Genomic DNA, 16,926 nt, shown 5'->3' on the forward strand with positions numbered 1-16,926 from the left:
TTTCCAGAGCAAAATGTTGGAATTTCCTCGGGCTTCACAGGGTGAGGGTAAAGGCGATTTTTACGAAAATTAACAAAGGGTCGGGGGCGGGGAGGGGGAAGTCTTTCCTTTTTGCTAAAGGAAAAATAACACATTCTTTTTGAGTGATGACTCATTTTCGAAACACATCCTGCCTATACCGATGAGCTCAGATTTATAGGCCTGAGCAGTTTCTGTTGAAAGACATCTGTAGATGTTTCCAAAAGTATGTGTAAAGGTGGCAGGTTCTTAGTGCTGGGGGAAGAGGAACCTGGGGAGGAAATATTTTTCCCTTTTGTCGATCTCAGTTCATGTGGCATAGCAAATGATTTTTCTCAAAGATGGGGCTAGCGCCCTTTGCCGCAAACGCATTCTAAGCGATGCTTCACGCTGGGGGCTGTGAAGCCAGCACCTCAGTGGGTTTATGCCAAACCCGGCTCAGGTTCGCAGCTGTTGGACCCTTTGCGTGCTTGGCTTATGACATAGCAATTACATTTCTTAACGAAAACAAAACACTTTCCAGTTTTAAAGGTCTAAAAACTTTCCCTCCATTCCCTCCCCTGACCCACCAAAATCAGTTAAGAGTCCAGCATCAGTGCAGACAGTGTTCTTTGAGGAGAAGCCTCTGTAAATTCATGTTGAGTTTCCTGGTTGGAGCTGGGTGAAACCCATTTAGATTGAGATCAGAAAACATGGTCAGGCTTGTAAGTTCTCTTAAAGAGCCCTGGCAGATCCTCACGTACCGTTTCTCAAAAGCACTTTATACACCCATGGCATGTGTACGTTTCCTGTTCGGTGTGATTATACGGTCTTTTACAACCCGCAGCCCACATGGGAACGGTGGCTTCATGCTGTACAAGGGACACAGGAGACAGTGCCAAGCTCGCTTATAAAGAGCAATTTGTTTTCTTTTGAGACATTCCTGTTCCGATTGGTTTCAAAATTTTAAATTTTAAAGCAGCTGCCTTAAAGAATTCTATATGTAAAGGTTATATATGTAAAAAGTTCATGGAGCAAATCATTTTAAAAAAAACCCGGGGACATAGAAAAATTCCTTTTTCCTTTTTTAACAAGGTGGCACCTATGATGTTTTCTTCTTCTTCTTCTTCTTCTTTTTTTTTTTTTTTTTTTGCCCAGAGAGGAGCAATTTCTATGTTGTTAGACATGGCGCTTCTTTGGTTTTGCATAAGCCATTTCTTCATGGTCCTCAGAGTTAGAGAATGGTCGAAATATTCCCTTGAGAAGTAGAAATAGGGGAGCATAAAGAGATCAAATGACCCATTTAAAGTCGTTATAAGTAGGTTTCTCTTTTTCTTTTTTTAATCTCAGCCTCCCCCGCCACCCCGCCCACTGCATAACCCCTGCCCCGACTCCTGCACTGGAAAGTCCAGGGGACTTGGGTGGGCCCCTTCCCCGCTGTGTGACCTTGAGCAAGCTGTCTGGCCTAAATCTCAGTTTTCTCATCTATCAAATCTAAGATCCCTTCTCTTCTGACGGCCAATGAATTTATGACAAATTAGGGCTGCCCGATCACCACCGCTGTAGGCCAGGAATATTACCAACATTTGAGGATTTGAAGTAAAATCCCGATTGGACCTGGCATAACCTGCGTCCATGAGTGCACCGGCTGACATCTGTTAACTGCAGACATGAAACTGATGGACACGGTCCCATGATGCTGCGAGGCAGGTGTCAGTGCTGAATCTGGAAGAGGCCTCTGCCTTCCTGCCGTTGAGGAGGCGGAGGCCGGGCTCAGCCCTGAGGGCTGTGGGGCTGAGCTGGGTGGTCGCGGCTCCTCACCGGCTTCTCCGCTTCTCCTACTTTCTGAGTCTTGGCGAGGTTGCCTGACTGCGTAGGTCGCGGGTGGAGTCACAGGTTGTATCCCCGACATCCGCCTAGTACAGGGGTGAGCACCCGAAATATCGTTTCGGCTCACCCCTCGACCACTGGGAAGAGACTGAGCTTTCTTTTCTTTGTCCCCAAATTCTTGTCCTTATCGAGTTGCTCCTTAGGGGACCTCTGTTTGAATGGCCTTGCTCCATGGCAGCTTGGAGGGCTGGACACATTACCGGGCTGGGTCCCTGATGGCACGGGGCAGGACTAGCTATTATCAAGGTCGCCGGTCAGAGGGTTCTCGTTCCTCACACCTTCTCTGGAGGCGAGTTGGGACCTGAGGTCTCGGGGGCCTTGATGTGGCTGCCGTTCGAGACTCTGCTGAGTTTTCATGTCCTTGTTTTTATTGTCACTTCCTCCTCCTCCTCCTCATCCCAGTGCTTGTGGGAGTCTCCACGCGGGAAGCCGTAAGGCCTGGTGTCCACCCCAGGCAAAACCAACACAAAAGATAAATAACTGCACTGGGCCACCCGGGCCAAGTGAGCTGTGAGCTTCAGGTGCCGAAGTGCACTGGAGAGGGGTCTTGGGGTCCTCGGGAGCTGATTGGGGCTCACTCCTGCCCCGTGCAGCTTACATACACCCCTCGCTCAGCACCGTGTTCAGTCAGTGGTGTTGCTATTGGAGCCGATCCAAGCTCCCTCCTCGGTAACCTGCAGACATAAGCAGGTAAACACACGGGAACCGTGAAACCCAGGGAGTCTGACATGAAAGTTTGTCTCACTGAGATTAGCCACTGGCCCCTTTCCAAATTCCACCTGCTCTGTGCGGACGCTGCGGGCGTTTCGTTCCAAGTGTCTTCTCCCAGCGTCTGACCCCGGGCGTGGGGAACAATGCGCTGGTGTTTGCCAAGGATAACAATGGCGGGGTGGCTCTGGGAGCCAGGCGTTGGGGGGAGCACGAAATCAGAGCTGAGCAGGGCCCGAGGGGTGGGCGGGCGGGGAGGGGGTGGGAGAGGAGCAGCGGGCAGAGGCTGCGGGAGGACCGCTGACTCACCCTGAGTCTGGGAGGTTACTCAACCCATCTCTGCTCTCGCCTCCCCGTGTGGGAACCGCTGTGGCGCTGGCATGTTGCTGGGCCCCTGGCATAAAAGGCAAAAGCAAAGCTGCTTTGAAATCACAGGTGGCCCTCATTTTAGGCCGCAGCTATGTGTCAATCATATTACTGCAACCGTCCTCCAGTTGCCAGAGCTATGCAGTCCCAGGGGCCGGGCATGATCCGGTGATAGAGGCTGTCATAGATCCAGAGGTGGATAGATCCTAAGCTCTGCCACTAGCCCCGTGAGCTGGGGACGTTACACAGCTGCCCTGGGCCTTGCTCTGCTTGTCACTGGAAGAAGAGGTGCTGGATGGGATGGCTTCTGTAAGGACTTTCCCAGCTCAGTTCTTCTGCCTTATGTGTCTTGTTGGTGTGTGGCCCTAATCCGTGCCTGCCCAGGTGATGGGACTTGAGGCGTAGAAAAGACGGCACATGCCCTCAGGTGTCTTCTGTCCCTGGACCCTCCGGGCCGCCATTGCCTCTATTCCTGTCAGACAAGGACGGGGACCCTGTCACTAGACTGCACAAGTGTTACTACTGAGCGGGGGACCGAGGGTTGGTTTCGATGAACATAAACACCCTCGTCGGATTAGCTGTCTGGGTTCCAGCGAAGAAGGCCTGGGAAGTGAGCACAGTGAGACTGAAGACTGGGTAGAAAGCCCCCGGCCCTTCATTGAACTTGGCCATTAAATGCACACGTCACCTCCTGGGAACCTGGTAATAAACCTCTTATAGTGTGAAGAAATATTTTACAGTGTTGATGATAACTGAGAAATGATCTACTTAAAAAGGATAAGTTTTCTCTGTTGAGTTTTCTTGAAGTCCAGTGCAGCCAGGTACAGCGTGATGGGGTAGGATGCTGTTTATTTGCTGTCAGACAAGTGAAGGAACATACCTCCTGCTGCCTTTTTGGTGGGGTGGGATGGGGGTAGGGAAGAGCACGATGGACCAGGTGAGACGATGAAATAAAAGAGAATTGATCATGTGGACTTGCAAGACTGGCCGCTGCTGTTGGGCTGTTTGCCTGCCCCGTGGGGTTCCGTAGGAGCCTGGCCTGCGGAATCAGGACAGCGTGCTAGCTGACCCTAAATATGCTGCATTCTTGGTGCTTTCTGTCACTGAGGAACATAATGGAATTCAGGCCACTGCAGTGATGGGGCCACAGCAAGTGCTTGGAGGTTTATGTCAGCTTTTATGCCAACTTCCTGGGGGTTCAGGGCCAGTCACTCAGCTCCTCTGGGATTCGGGTACCTGTAAGAAAGGAAATGAGAATGTTGGATTCTCGCTAGGAACCTGGAAAGAACAACCAGTAAAACGTTTTGCTATTTTATAAACATCACGTTTTTAGTATCGGACTTTCAATAAGGCCTGTAGGGTTAGTAACTTTTGAAGCTTGTGTACTGATTAGCTGTCACGCTGCCTGTGGAATTTCCTTTTGTGAATGGCAAGGAAGAGGGACGTTCTTATACATCTGTTACCTCCTGCCAAGTGAAAGTGTCAGGCTGGCATCTGCAGCTTAATCCCCTCGGTGTCCCCATATTCAGGGTGGGGTAGCCCTCAACCTAAACAAACACAGACCCAAGCCCCTGACTGCGGATGTATATGATTCAGTTGATGGACTTCAGATGTAACATTTTTGTTATTAGATTATTAGCTCAACAGCCAACTTGTTTCCTACTCGCCTTTCCTATATTCTCCATGGCACCTGGCCCGGGGCTCTGAAGGCAGCTACTTACTGACATCTGATTGACTGATGCAGGCTGAGCTGTTAACCCTTGAATTTCCGTCCGTTTCTGTACATGCAGAGTCTGTTTCTGTACATGCAGCCACCAATCATCTCTGGATCTCACACGAAAACCATCTTTCTTCACAGCAGCTTGTCTTATGCTCCTCTGGTCGCTGATAAGTGTGGTCGACAGTTTTCAAATATCCTGTCTGAACCGGGGAATGAAATACTCCAGGTGGGGCCTGGTGTTACCTCTGCTTCCCATGCTGACAGACGGATTGGTCACGAACTTACATTTGGGAGCCTCGTTTTCCTCCTACGTAATATATACCCCTGAATGCACAGGAATCAAGGTTGTCAAGAGCACAGGAGATAGCCAGCCACCCATCAGAGTAACCGATTGAAGGAAAGACCAGGTGCTACTAAGTTCGATGACTTGTAATTTTGCTCTGTGTACGATTTTACTGCCTCGGAGGGAGCTACTTCTCTACCTCCTTCCTGACTCTTAGGAGACACAGGGAGAGTCTTTTAAACATCTGTCTGTGCCTTACTTTTTAATTGGTTTTCCAGGTACAGTCTCTAGCGAGGGGGTAATTTCCTAACGGGCCCTCTCTGGAGTCTCACTCTGGAAATCCCGTGGAGTTTTTAGAAGGATGGAAGACAGATGCGCATTTCATGTACGCTTACGACATCGACAGCCGTGACGTTTCAAGCAGTGTGTAGGGTTTAGTCAGGAAGAGAACCTCGCCGTGCGTACGTGAAAGCACTTAGAACCATACCTGCCGCAAATAAAAACTCTAAGTATCTTTGTTCTTGTGGTTATTATTATCATCCTTTACTTTCGGTCTGTGTTCATGACAGGCCGCAGACAGGAGTCATGACAAGGGGACTTCAGGACCTGCCGCAGACTTACTGGTCTCTGCTTTTGCAGCCCACGTAGGCAGGAGAGTCACTGATGGATGGGCAGACGGGCCCCTAATTAAGTGGCGAGTGGCTTCCTGTGCCCTCTGTAACGTGCTTCTTTCTCTGACCCCTTCCTTCCCCTGAGTTACACATGGGGTCACATCTCCAGTTGCTCGCTCTAGTCTGGGAAAGAGGTGCAGGGGCTTACATCTGAAGTCGTGTCTCAATCATACAGGCTCTTTTGAGCCCTAGGTTTGGGTTCTAGGCATTAGGCATTTTAGCGCTCTGTCCCTAATGTTAGTGTGTTGGATGAGCTGATATGTGCGCCAGTGAGCAGTTCTCAGGGTAGAAATCAAGGACTTTCCAAAGGCATATGCAGATGCATCCCACAAACAGGGACTGAGTACTCCCTGTGCTGGACCGAGGTAGGCACTGGGGACGGGAAGCGGAGAGGCAGCCTGATGTTGATTTCATCTGCATCCTGCCCTCAGGAGCTCCGGTTAATTGGTCCAGGAGCTGACAGACTGTGAGGCTTCCCGGAACCCTTGGGAGACACGTGATTCGTGAGACCCATTTCCTAAAAATACGTAATAATTGTGGTGGGGGATTTTCTTCCTGGAACCGAGCATCAGTCATTGAAACAGTCTGAGTGATCCCGAATAATTCATTTGGAAGAAAGAGATGCACAATTAGTTAACAGATGTCATAATGCTAAGTAGCTGGTCTGGCCGACTTGAATGAGCTGACTAGTTCTTTTGTCATCTTGTGGCCACCGTCTGCTTGTGTCTGCTAAGCTTTCTTCTGCTCAAGCTTTTCCCTCAGGAGCAGCATCATTGGCCTCCTCCCGCCCCCCCCCCCAATATTTAGATGATTAAACTCACAGATGGTGGCTTCTAAGTTATTATGCCACTGATTAAAGAACTGTTAAGGCAGATTTATTTCTCTAAACACAAACACATGCAAAACGGAGATTTGGGCCCAAACTTCGCTAGGCACAATAGTGCATTGTTTCTCTCTTCGAGACATATTTCATGATATCCTTGGGTTACAAAACAGCAATGCCTGACACTTGTATCATGATGTCCCTCTCCAAAGAACTCTAAGCTCTTGACTTCAGTTTGAAAAAGATACTTGGTCTTTCTAGTTTTTTTTTTCTTCCTTCCGTTGTCACCAGCATACTTAGAGGTGACAATGTATGTAAAGCCCTGCACCGCATCCAGTGGGTGCTCACTGGTTCACGTGGCTACCTTTATCAGGAATCTAACCAGAAGGATTAATGGTTAAATATGCATGGTGCTTGCCTCATATTACTGCATGTTCTCTTCTTTGGGGGCCAATAGAGAACTGGGGTTCATTGTGATCCCTTACCTGTGTCCTGTTAACGTTTTATGCAAAGAAAATGGACATCACTGGTCTTGGCCAGGTAGTTTCAAATGATCGTTCTTAAAAAAAAAACAAACAAACTAATCCTATCAATATTCACTGACCTGATGTTGTGTATCGGACCCTCCTCCAATTTACAAATAGATTATTAATTTAATAAGAGTTTATTAAGGTTTCTGGAAATGAAAGCAATATATACAAAATTAAGTTCTATTTATTTACTTCATCAATAGTTTGATAATGCAAAGGTACCCAGGAAATAAATCTAACGAATGATGCGTAAAACCTCTACGGAGAAAATGACAAAATTTTTTCAAAAGACATTAAGAATTCTGCGTAAATGGAGAGCTCCCACTGTGTTCACGAGAGGATCAGGCGACATTGTGAAACGTCAGTTCGCCACAAAGCGATCTGCAGATTCGGTGCGATTTCCATCAGCGTTACCACAGACGTTTTGGGGAGGAGGATGCGACATGCCGATCCTCAAATTTATGTGCGAGCGTTGAGAGAGAAAGGGAAGCTCATTATGAAGCTGGAAGTAGTTGAGATCGTGCGGTATCAGCACAGAAACAGACCTGTACAGAGGGAAGCTCGATTTCTGACAGATGGCATTGCAGACAAGTGGGAGAAGGCAGGCTTAGTGGGTAAATACTGAGGAGACAACTTGAAAATCATACAGGAGGGAAGCCATGAAGCCAGGCCCCAACTGTCGCAATACACAGAAAGTGAATTCCAAATGGATTAAAGTCTGAAATGTGGACAACAAGCTCTAAACAGTTTAGGAACGACTATAGGCAGGTGGAATGACTTTATGAAAAAGACACAGAAATCATAAACCATGAACTTAAAGACTGATAAATTTGATTCATCAAAAGACATTATAGAGAAAATTAAAAAATGCACAAACTCAGACGTTATTGGCAATACGTATAACTGAAAAAAGAAAGATTAGTAGTCAGAATATATAAAGAAATACTGCAAATAAATAAAAAAACCCCAGATAATTCAATAGAAAATGGACAAAGGGCTTGAATAAGCATTTCAGAGCAAAGAAAAGAAGGTTAGCTAATACATATATAAAAGGGTGCCCGACCATCAGAGTTTAGGAACTCCAAACTAAAGCCATCATGCGATACCATTTTATGTCAGCCAACTTCGCAAAAATGTAAAGAGCCTGATGCTACCTAGGGTGGGTTAGGGATGTGGGTCGGTGGGAACTCTCATATGCCACTGGTAGGGCTATAACTCGCCGTAACAGTTTTGGAAAGGAACTCGGTTTTATCCCTGTTGTCCAAGTAATGGGCTCACAGTCCTACCCTCCCACTCCCTGGCGCAGACCCTGGTGGGAAGGCACGGAGCACTGGCATCAGAGACCAGGACTAGAGCCTCCGTCCTGTCATCTCCTAGCTGTATGACCTTGAGCATGTGATTTTCTGAGTTCTTTATCCGTACAACGCGAGTCACTACGACGTTGTGTGTCATGGTGGCAAATTGATGGCGCAGACTATACCTCACTAAATGGCACTATTTTTATTGACATCTGACCAAAGGGCAGGTTCCTTGGGGACCTCGCCTTTTCCTCCTGTTACTGCCCACAGTGCATATGGTGGGTGAGCAGGAAAGGTGGGTTTGACTGGGGTCTCCACTAACTGCTCAGATCGCATGACATGCATTTAATTCTGTGCAAACCTTTTTGCCCCCTGCCACCTCCACACCACGACATAGGATGCTCTTCACAGGTAGAATTCCCCGCCCCGCTCTCTCCGTTTGCCCGGCTGGAGTCAGCCGCAGCGTCGACCTCAGTCAGCCGTGTGCTCACCCAGAACACAGGAGATCGCTACCCTGCGCGGACGCGTCGTGCCATCATTCCTGGGTGTCTAACGCTTCTCGAGGGTGACAAACCCAATGCTGCAAAGAACAGTGCAGAGCAGGGGGCCGATGGATGGAGTTGAGGGGCACCGCGGTGACCCCCTCTCAATGGAGCAGTCTCAGAGACGAATGTACTCTCTTCTGCAATCTCATTTTTTTTTTTTTTAATCGGCATGTGCAGAAAAGCTCAGCAGTTGTAGTCGCCTGCGTACGTGGGCATGAAAGTTTCTGTGCTCGGCCAGAACCAGCTAAGAACTGATAGTCCTGGTGACATCTAAGTACCGTACGTCAAAATAGGACAAAAACGATGAAGAGGCGGTAATTCCAAGTGAGTTTCAAATTCCAAGGGCTTGGCCAATTCTGAGGAACTCTTAAATTGAGGCTTTCAGATGAGAATAAATATGTCGACCACTAAAATGTTTTGGAGTGACAGATATTTTGAAGAGACATTTTTAGGGACTTAAAGAATGAATTCAGGACACCGGGCCTGACGCTGATTATCTGCCTTTCTTATTTCCAAGCTTTTTATTGCTCGACAAAGGTTTAAAAGCTCATCCTCATCATCATGAAGACCTTTAAAGAGTGACAGTAAAGGCGGGATCTTTAGACCAGTGAGAGGGATGTAAGAACATGGCTTTGAACGTCCTTCCAAGCTCACAAGTTGGACCCCGCCCACCTCCGGACATCTGTGAAGCTGTATCTCCACGTGCACTGTTAGGACAGCCGTTTAAGTCCAAAGGTCCAAGTCAGGACTCAGAAACCAGAGCCTCAGAGGGTTAGGTCTGACATTTGATCTGGTCTGGGCATTCTGTCCAGGTATTTCCTTCAGTCCTCCAGCTTCTCTTGGCTTGACTTTTTAATTTCTCCTTCGTAAACACCGTATCATAAACCCAGGTCTTTCTGAGCCAACACTAGGATGTCCAAGCGTCCGCTTTGCCTGTGACTCGGGTTTCCTGGGATACAGGAGTTTCAGTGCAAAAACTGGGCTGGTCCTGAGCAAACCAGGACCATTGGTCACCCTAACCAATGCTTCGGTGCAGGCGAGCCACAGCTGTGTGTCCATGTGTGATGGGCTGAAGGGTGGTCCACCAAAAACGATATGCCCAGCCAGAGCCTCAGAATGCGACCTCATTTGGAATAAGGGTCTTTACAGAGGTAATTAGGTAAGGACCTTGAGATGAGATCGTCCTAGATTTGGGTGGGCCCTAAATCCAGACAGTGATGAGTGTCCTTTGAAAGGGAGAAGGAGACGACAGAGAAAGGGTTATGTGAAGGTGGAGACAGAGATCAGAGCGATGTGTCTAAGCGCCAAGGCACACCGAGGATGCCAGAGCCAGCAGAAGCGAGCAGAGAGGCGTGGACAGATTGTCCCTCACGGCCCTGCGGAGGAACCAACCGCCTGACACCTTGTGTCAGACTTCTGGCCTCCAGAACGGCGAGAGAACGAATTTCTGCTGCGTGAAGGCGGCAAGTTCGTGGTAATTAATTTGCTGCGGCAGCCCTGATGCAACGTGGGAGGTGAGTTTGGGGCTGTTACCACAGTATCCGGGAGAAGAATTTGGACATATTTTTGCTATCGGCAGCCCATCCTACCTCTTTGCTCTAAGTGAGCCAGCCTCCCTGTGTGGCTGCCGCTCACATGGCTGGGTTGGCGTGGGCCTCTCTCTGTTCTGCAGTTCCCACCTGGATCCCTCAGGGCCCCGGGCTCCTGGAGGTGCCAGGGGGCTGCGTCGTGGGGTGTGTGCCAGGAGGAGGCCACGCCTGTGGGCTGCGGATCCCTGCCCCGCCCAGGCCGAAACAACTCCATCTCACACAAGTTATTCTTAGGGGATTTTATACAGGATTCCGCTCCCCCCAACCTGCCTCCCCCCAAAACACATTGCCACTTAACAAAAGAAAAGAAAAACAAAGCTCGTGAAACCTGGACAGGTTGCATTCTCTCTCCTTTCTCGTCCGATGCCATTTCGTCCCCTTTTTAGGCAACGCCCTTCATGGGTACAGCAGCTTCTGCAGTCCTGGGGACACTATGCAGCTGCGATTTGGGGGGGAAGGGTGCTCGGAGCAGGATCTCTGGGAAGATGGGAGTTTGAAGAACCTCCAGTGCTTCAAATAAAATACCAAGGCATGGGGCCTCATCCCTGCCCACGAATCTCTATCATACATTCTCGTCTCTTCTCGCGCCCCGCCAATATTCCCATCCTAGGCCGGCGTCTCGGGTTGACTGATAACCTGTGGTAGAGCATGGAGGGAAAACGTGTAGGAAGGGGGTGGGTGAAATTATTAAATACCGAGGCTGGGGAAAAGTGGGCAGGCAGGCAAATTATTTTAAAAGGGTTAGGGGGAAAGGGAGGCAGGGTAACAACAAAAGGCAAATCTGCACCTACATTAGAGTGCTATAATTTTCCCCAAGTATTGCCATAGAAATCACACTTCAGACTCTACGCCATGCATAAATTTGAGGAGAACAATTTACCTGTATTGTTCGCTCCGTGTCATCAGCTTCCTCCTTCTCGGGTATCAGTCAGCAGGACTCATTTCATACATTATCATCTGGTTCTGTTGAGTACTCATTTCTTTTCACTGATTTGGGTGCCAAAATGTCCTCTTTTCAAGTCATGGACATCATTAAGTGTACTTTTTATGTTACGTCGCTTATCATTTTCACAGCTCCTTTATTTCATTACCTCGCATTCAGAATTTCAAGCCTAAATCAATGGCCTTGACATAAAGGCAGGTCCCCGCTTCTCTGTTTGGCATTAGCAATTACTTTTCTGAATCAGAAATTTCTTTTGCTCTCTAGAAGTCCAGGGTGGAAAATAGCATGTTTAATAAGTCTTAGTTTGTTAGAGGGAATGATGAAGATCAAAATAGGTGATGGGAATTCCTGTCATCTTCCAGCCTCCTATCCGCTCCCAGTCTTAGCCTTAGGCTCTTTTCGATGTCTTTCTCGCATTTTCTTTCTCTCTTCCAAAGTGGCGAAGCTCGTACCTAGGACCAGGGCGCTGGGCTGTGACCAGCCCCAGCTCTGCTACACACTCGCTGCTCAGCTCTTAGAAAGTTCTCCCATCTTTCTGTTTTCTCTCCTGCAGAGTGGAGACTCTCTGAATCTTTGGGGAGTGTTTTGATCGATGACGTCCCCAGTAGCCATCATGAGAAGCGCCCCTTGCCGGGATGATGAATGGGTCTGAAATTAGTCGCACAGTAATCCCACAACCCAGGCTGTCCTCTGACTGCTCCTGTTTGCCACTCAGCTTCTTCTCAGCATGTCGGAGAGCCAGCTCCACACGAGGCCTCTGCCATGCTCGTGAAGGAGCTGGGAGGATGTCACCACTGGTCCCATGAATGAGGCAGTGCTCGCAAATGAGACGCCTCAGGTAGTCTCTGAGCTGTAGGTGGCTGAAAAGAACTCGTGATTACTGAAGCCAAGAGATGGATCTCCTTTCCTGCTTTTCTTTGGTCTCAGACACTCATGGTCATCGGAGGATTCTACATTACACATTGAGCCTAAGGTTTAGAAGTTAGCGCCCGATGCTTTTGTTTATCTGTATGAAACAGTGGCAGCATGGACCTTCAGCAAACGCTGGCTGTTCTCCCTTCTCCCCAGGTAATCAGTTCTCAGCATCCCGATGCTTTCCCATCAGAGCGTTGCTCCCCAAATCATTGGTGGCAAGTCCTTAGACCATCTGAACAGAGCAAGGCCACCTGAAGGCCCATTGAGAAACTTGCTGGCTGTGGTGAGTTAGTCACTGCTTGTGAAAGTGCCCAGGCTGGGCTGTAGGCAGCCTGGGACCCATGCAGCCTGCCCCCTTCCCTTATTTTTATTGTAGAATATGTGTGCAGAAAGTATATATAGTAGAAATATACAATGTAAAGAATAGTATTAAAAAGAACACCCATGTACCCTCCGCCATGCTTAAAAAATAGAATATCGGGTAGTACTTTTGAAACCCCATTTACGATGCTCCTTCTCCTCTCTTCAGGGGTAACCCTGAATTTAGTGCCAATCAACCCCTTGATACATATACAGTTTTTACCACATATTATGTATTTAAATAATATATAGTTTAGTTTTGTCTCCTTATGAACCTTATGTAAGTTAAATCGTGCAGTATGTATTTTTCTGCAACTTGCGCATTTTGTAGACATTTTAAAAAAGATTTATTTGTGTTGATTTAGTTACATAATGTTTTTTTTTTTTTTTAAATTGGGATTGATGATCCTTACAGTTTTATCTCTGGGTGATCTTTGGGTTTAAAGGACCTTCTTCCAGAAAGTGTTGGGATTTTATTTTTTCAGGTACTTGATGAATGAATGGCAGGTAAGAGGTCTAGGGCCTCTCACAACTAAAAAAATTTTTTTTGAACAAAAATAAGAAAGCGGTGTAAATTCTGGCCCCAACCCTAAACTTAGGTGAGGCTTTCTCTATTTCATCCGTTCCACCTGGAGCCAAGTCTGAGAGAGGCACGCATGTCCACAGTTTTCTTCTGCGGGGACAGGTGTTCATTCTAGTTCACCCACTGAGGGCGTCAACTTTTGGAGAATTCTGTTTCCTGTGGCGTTCTCTCATTTAGATCTCTCCACTTCTAAAAATTTTAGGTGGGAAGCCAGGTGTATAGCAACAAAATAGCAAAATGGATATTGTCCATCGTCCCAGGAGCGTCTCATGACAAGCCACCACAAAAGTCAGTGCCTGAAAATAATCATCATTTACGCCTGTTCTTGTGTCTGGGAGTGAGCTAAAGCCTGGCCTCTGATCTGGTGCCCAGCTGTGGGTTCGGTTCAGTCCCTGCCATGTGTCTGTCATCCTCCTGGGATCAGTAGAGCATTTTCTTCTCATGGCAGTGGCAGAAGTTCAAGAGCCCTGAGCACAAACATGCCATGCCTCTTAAGTTCTAGGCCTGGCACACGTCATGTCTGCCCACGTCGCATCATCCAGAACAACCCACTTGGCTCCCGGTGGAAGGACACGCCAAGACACATGGTAGATACAGGTACAGAATCTGGAAATAGAATTCAATTCAACAGCCCTTCTTTCTCTCTGTTTGTCAGTGTGTGGATCTGTGCTCATTGAGTTTCATTCTCAGAAGTTTAAATCTCTTAAGGGTTGGATTAATTACTCAGGTATGTTCATTTTTACCCTCGAGGTCCCCCAGGTGGGATATTCCAGATGGAATATTTCCTAAAATTAAAAAATAAAAGAAGGAAATCAGAAGAAAGCTAACTCAAAGGACCATTGCTGCCTCCTGAGAACAGGAATTCATGTGGCAGCCTCATCCCTTACAACTTGCTCATTGCAGGTGAAGGATGACACCGAGTCTGTGCAGTACCTGTAGATTACCTGTGGCTTCTTAGGCGGGGATGGGGAGGACAAGGTAAAAAAAAACTCAGCCTCTCCTGTTTTGGATATTGCTTCTTCAGCCACTGGTAAATAATATCTTAATTCTGCAGAAAATTATTATGATACAAATCTGTCTCATTTTCAAGGTATCTAGATATCTGGCATACTTATAAAAAAGATAAATTAGGTTGTGGCCATTCCTAAATTAAAGATTCTTTGCTTTATAAAAGGCGTTGGTGCAAAGTAAATTTAAAAATTTAAAAATTTGCACACTTTTTTCCAAAACACGTAAAATTTCAATGAAAAATTTCAATTTTCTTACAACTTTTCGGAAACTTTTTTTTTTTTTAAATCACGTGTAATAGGGAAATCTTTGCAGATCTGGAACTATTTTTTTTTTCCTCTCTGTAGTGATCACTTTATATTTTTAACTGTCATTTAATTTTTATTTGAAAAAATGTTTGAGGATTCAAATATGGTTCATTTTCCTACACTAGTTCCTTTTCATTACTTCAAGTCATTACATTGTCACATTAGCAGAATTTAAATAAGTCTTAAAATTGGCCTATGTTTGCATGTTACTTTAATTGTCTCTAGTTTTCCATACTCTCTTATAACTGTGTTTTTTCTTTCTCTCAAATTATTGAGATGAGGCTCTATTTGCAAGGCCGATTAGGAGATTCTTGTGACCTGCTCTTTGGTGGCCGAATACTTTTAGTGCATTAGAGAGATCACATTATTAAGAGCCTCTGATCTGAGGACCTCTGACTGTGTCACCTTTGTACTGATACATGCCCACGGAAGAGGAAGGACGTCCGAACCTTAATGAAACTAAACAATTTCACTGAAAAGTAGCTTCCTCTTTCCATCTTCCCGTCTTTACTTTTCCCACCAGTTTCTGGGTTTTGATAATTGTCTTTGGAGTATCCCAATCATACTATTAGAGGTTTTACAAGAAAATAAAAGAGATGATAAGAGGAGGAAACAGCTAGAAATCCTACCGACAAAGTCAATTCTCATGTCTCAAATTATTTTCGTTCACCGCACCATCCACTCCCGCGTTTTAGTATCGAGCTTTCTTCCTGGAAAGAACTTTTGTATTTTCTGGGAATCCATCTGTCTTACTACTTATCTCCCACCTGAAGCCATAATGTTCCATTCTGAACATCCCAATTATTTTCACAGCAACTAAATGTGATTTCACACACAGCAGATTATGACTTCTGTGGAGAGCGAGTGGTTTAAAATGATTACCCCCTGAGGACAGGGCCTCGTTGCACACTAACCTTGGCAACCAGCACAAGACAGGAAAATGAGTAGTCTGAAGGGATTGAGGATAATACAGCATCCAATTTAATAATCTGTTCTAAATGTCTTCAGAACGTAACCTCAGCCAGAAATTATAGCTGACAACAAGGAGTGTGGAACAAATTCCCCTGAGAAACATAGCTTTCGAGTGGAAGAAGGACATAGGAATGTAAACCATGAAGAATGAGCACTGGGTCCATCGAAGATGAAGTCTCGTCCTACACCTGGCGGGTAGGACTGCCAGGGAGACAGGCCAGAAGATGGATGACAGCTTCTGAAGAGATCAAGTCTAAAGGAGCCGATGTCAATTTGTGCCTAGTTTCCTTGTGTGTTTGAGGAGGAAGGGCTGTACGACGCATAGAACTGGATCTGCGAATTCACCCTTATAACCTCTCTGTAATTCCCAGCAACAAGAATAACCCAAAGGTCTCGATTTCTCCCCCAAACACCTGTCACTTCCATGACAATGGCCAGCCTCTTTTCGGTTTACGATTGCTATTTCAAGGGAGGCCGTTTTTATTAACAAGAGGAGAGTCAATCCAAAAAGTTTCATGATATTTTTCATACCTGCTGTGTGTAAGACACAAGCAGCTAATGGAATGGGCACCGTTGTATTCGATGACATCTGAGATTTGTACTGCCTTTTAATATATGACTTACATATACAAGAAAGCTATTAGAACAGGTGATGAAAAGTTGGTCAGAAATAAAATGTTTCCCTCTGAATCACCAGTAATTTTCGAATCCTCACCACAACTGACTGAGCAAGTCAGGCAACCGTTCTTCATGAAGTGAAATGAAATCGAGTTTTGGTTTAATCACGGATCTGATGACAGGGTGGGATTCGAAAGCCTCTTCTGTCCCTTGAATAGAAGACTAATATTGAAGAAGTGACTGAGAAGTTGCAGGAACCCAGACACCGTAGAACCCTGTGTTATTACCTCCTTCGATTATTATTTTTGTGATTTTTCTACTCAGCGAGTGTGTAGACTTGAAAAAAATCATCTAATAAACATTTATTAGTAGCTGCTTTATACTTGAGAGCAGAAAATTAGAAGGAACCAGATGTACCCGCTTTAATTAATTGGTGTGATCAGGAGTGGCATACAACATCGAGGGTGAAAATTGCCAACTTAAACTGTAGCTTTGTGGCTCAAATGAGTTTTTGTTGTCTCGAAGTCTTTCATACCCCCTCAAATAACTACATAGTTAGAGCTTCTGTGTTTTCCTTTCTCATCGATCTGAATTCTTTTCCTATTTGTTTTTGGAGGGTGGGAGGGTGTTCAGTTAAAACTCTTGATGGAATGAGAGGTTCCAAATTGCCATTTATCCTGCAGATGAGTTGGGAGTTTATTGCCTGAGTTTTCTCCGTTCATTCAAAAGGCTGACAAAGGGGAGGAGCATCGGGAGATGTAATCGAGACAATATGATACATGTTATCCTACTTTTGATG

Source organism: Pteropus alecto, unplaced genomic scaffold (assembly GCF_000325575.1).
Source record: "Pteropus alecto unplaced genomic scaffold, ASM32557v1 scaffold115, whole genome shotgun sequence".
NCBI lineage: Eukaryota > Metazoa > Chordata > Mammalia > Chiroptera > Pteropodidae > Pteropus > Pteropus alecto.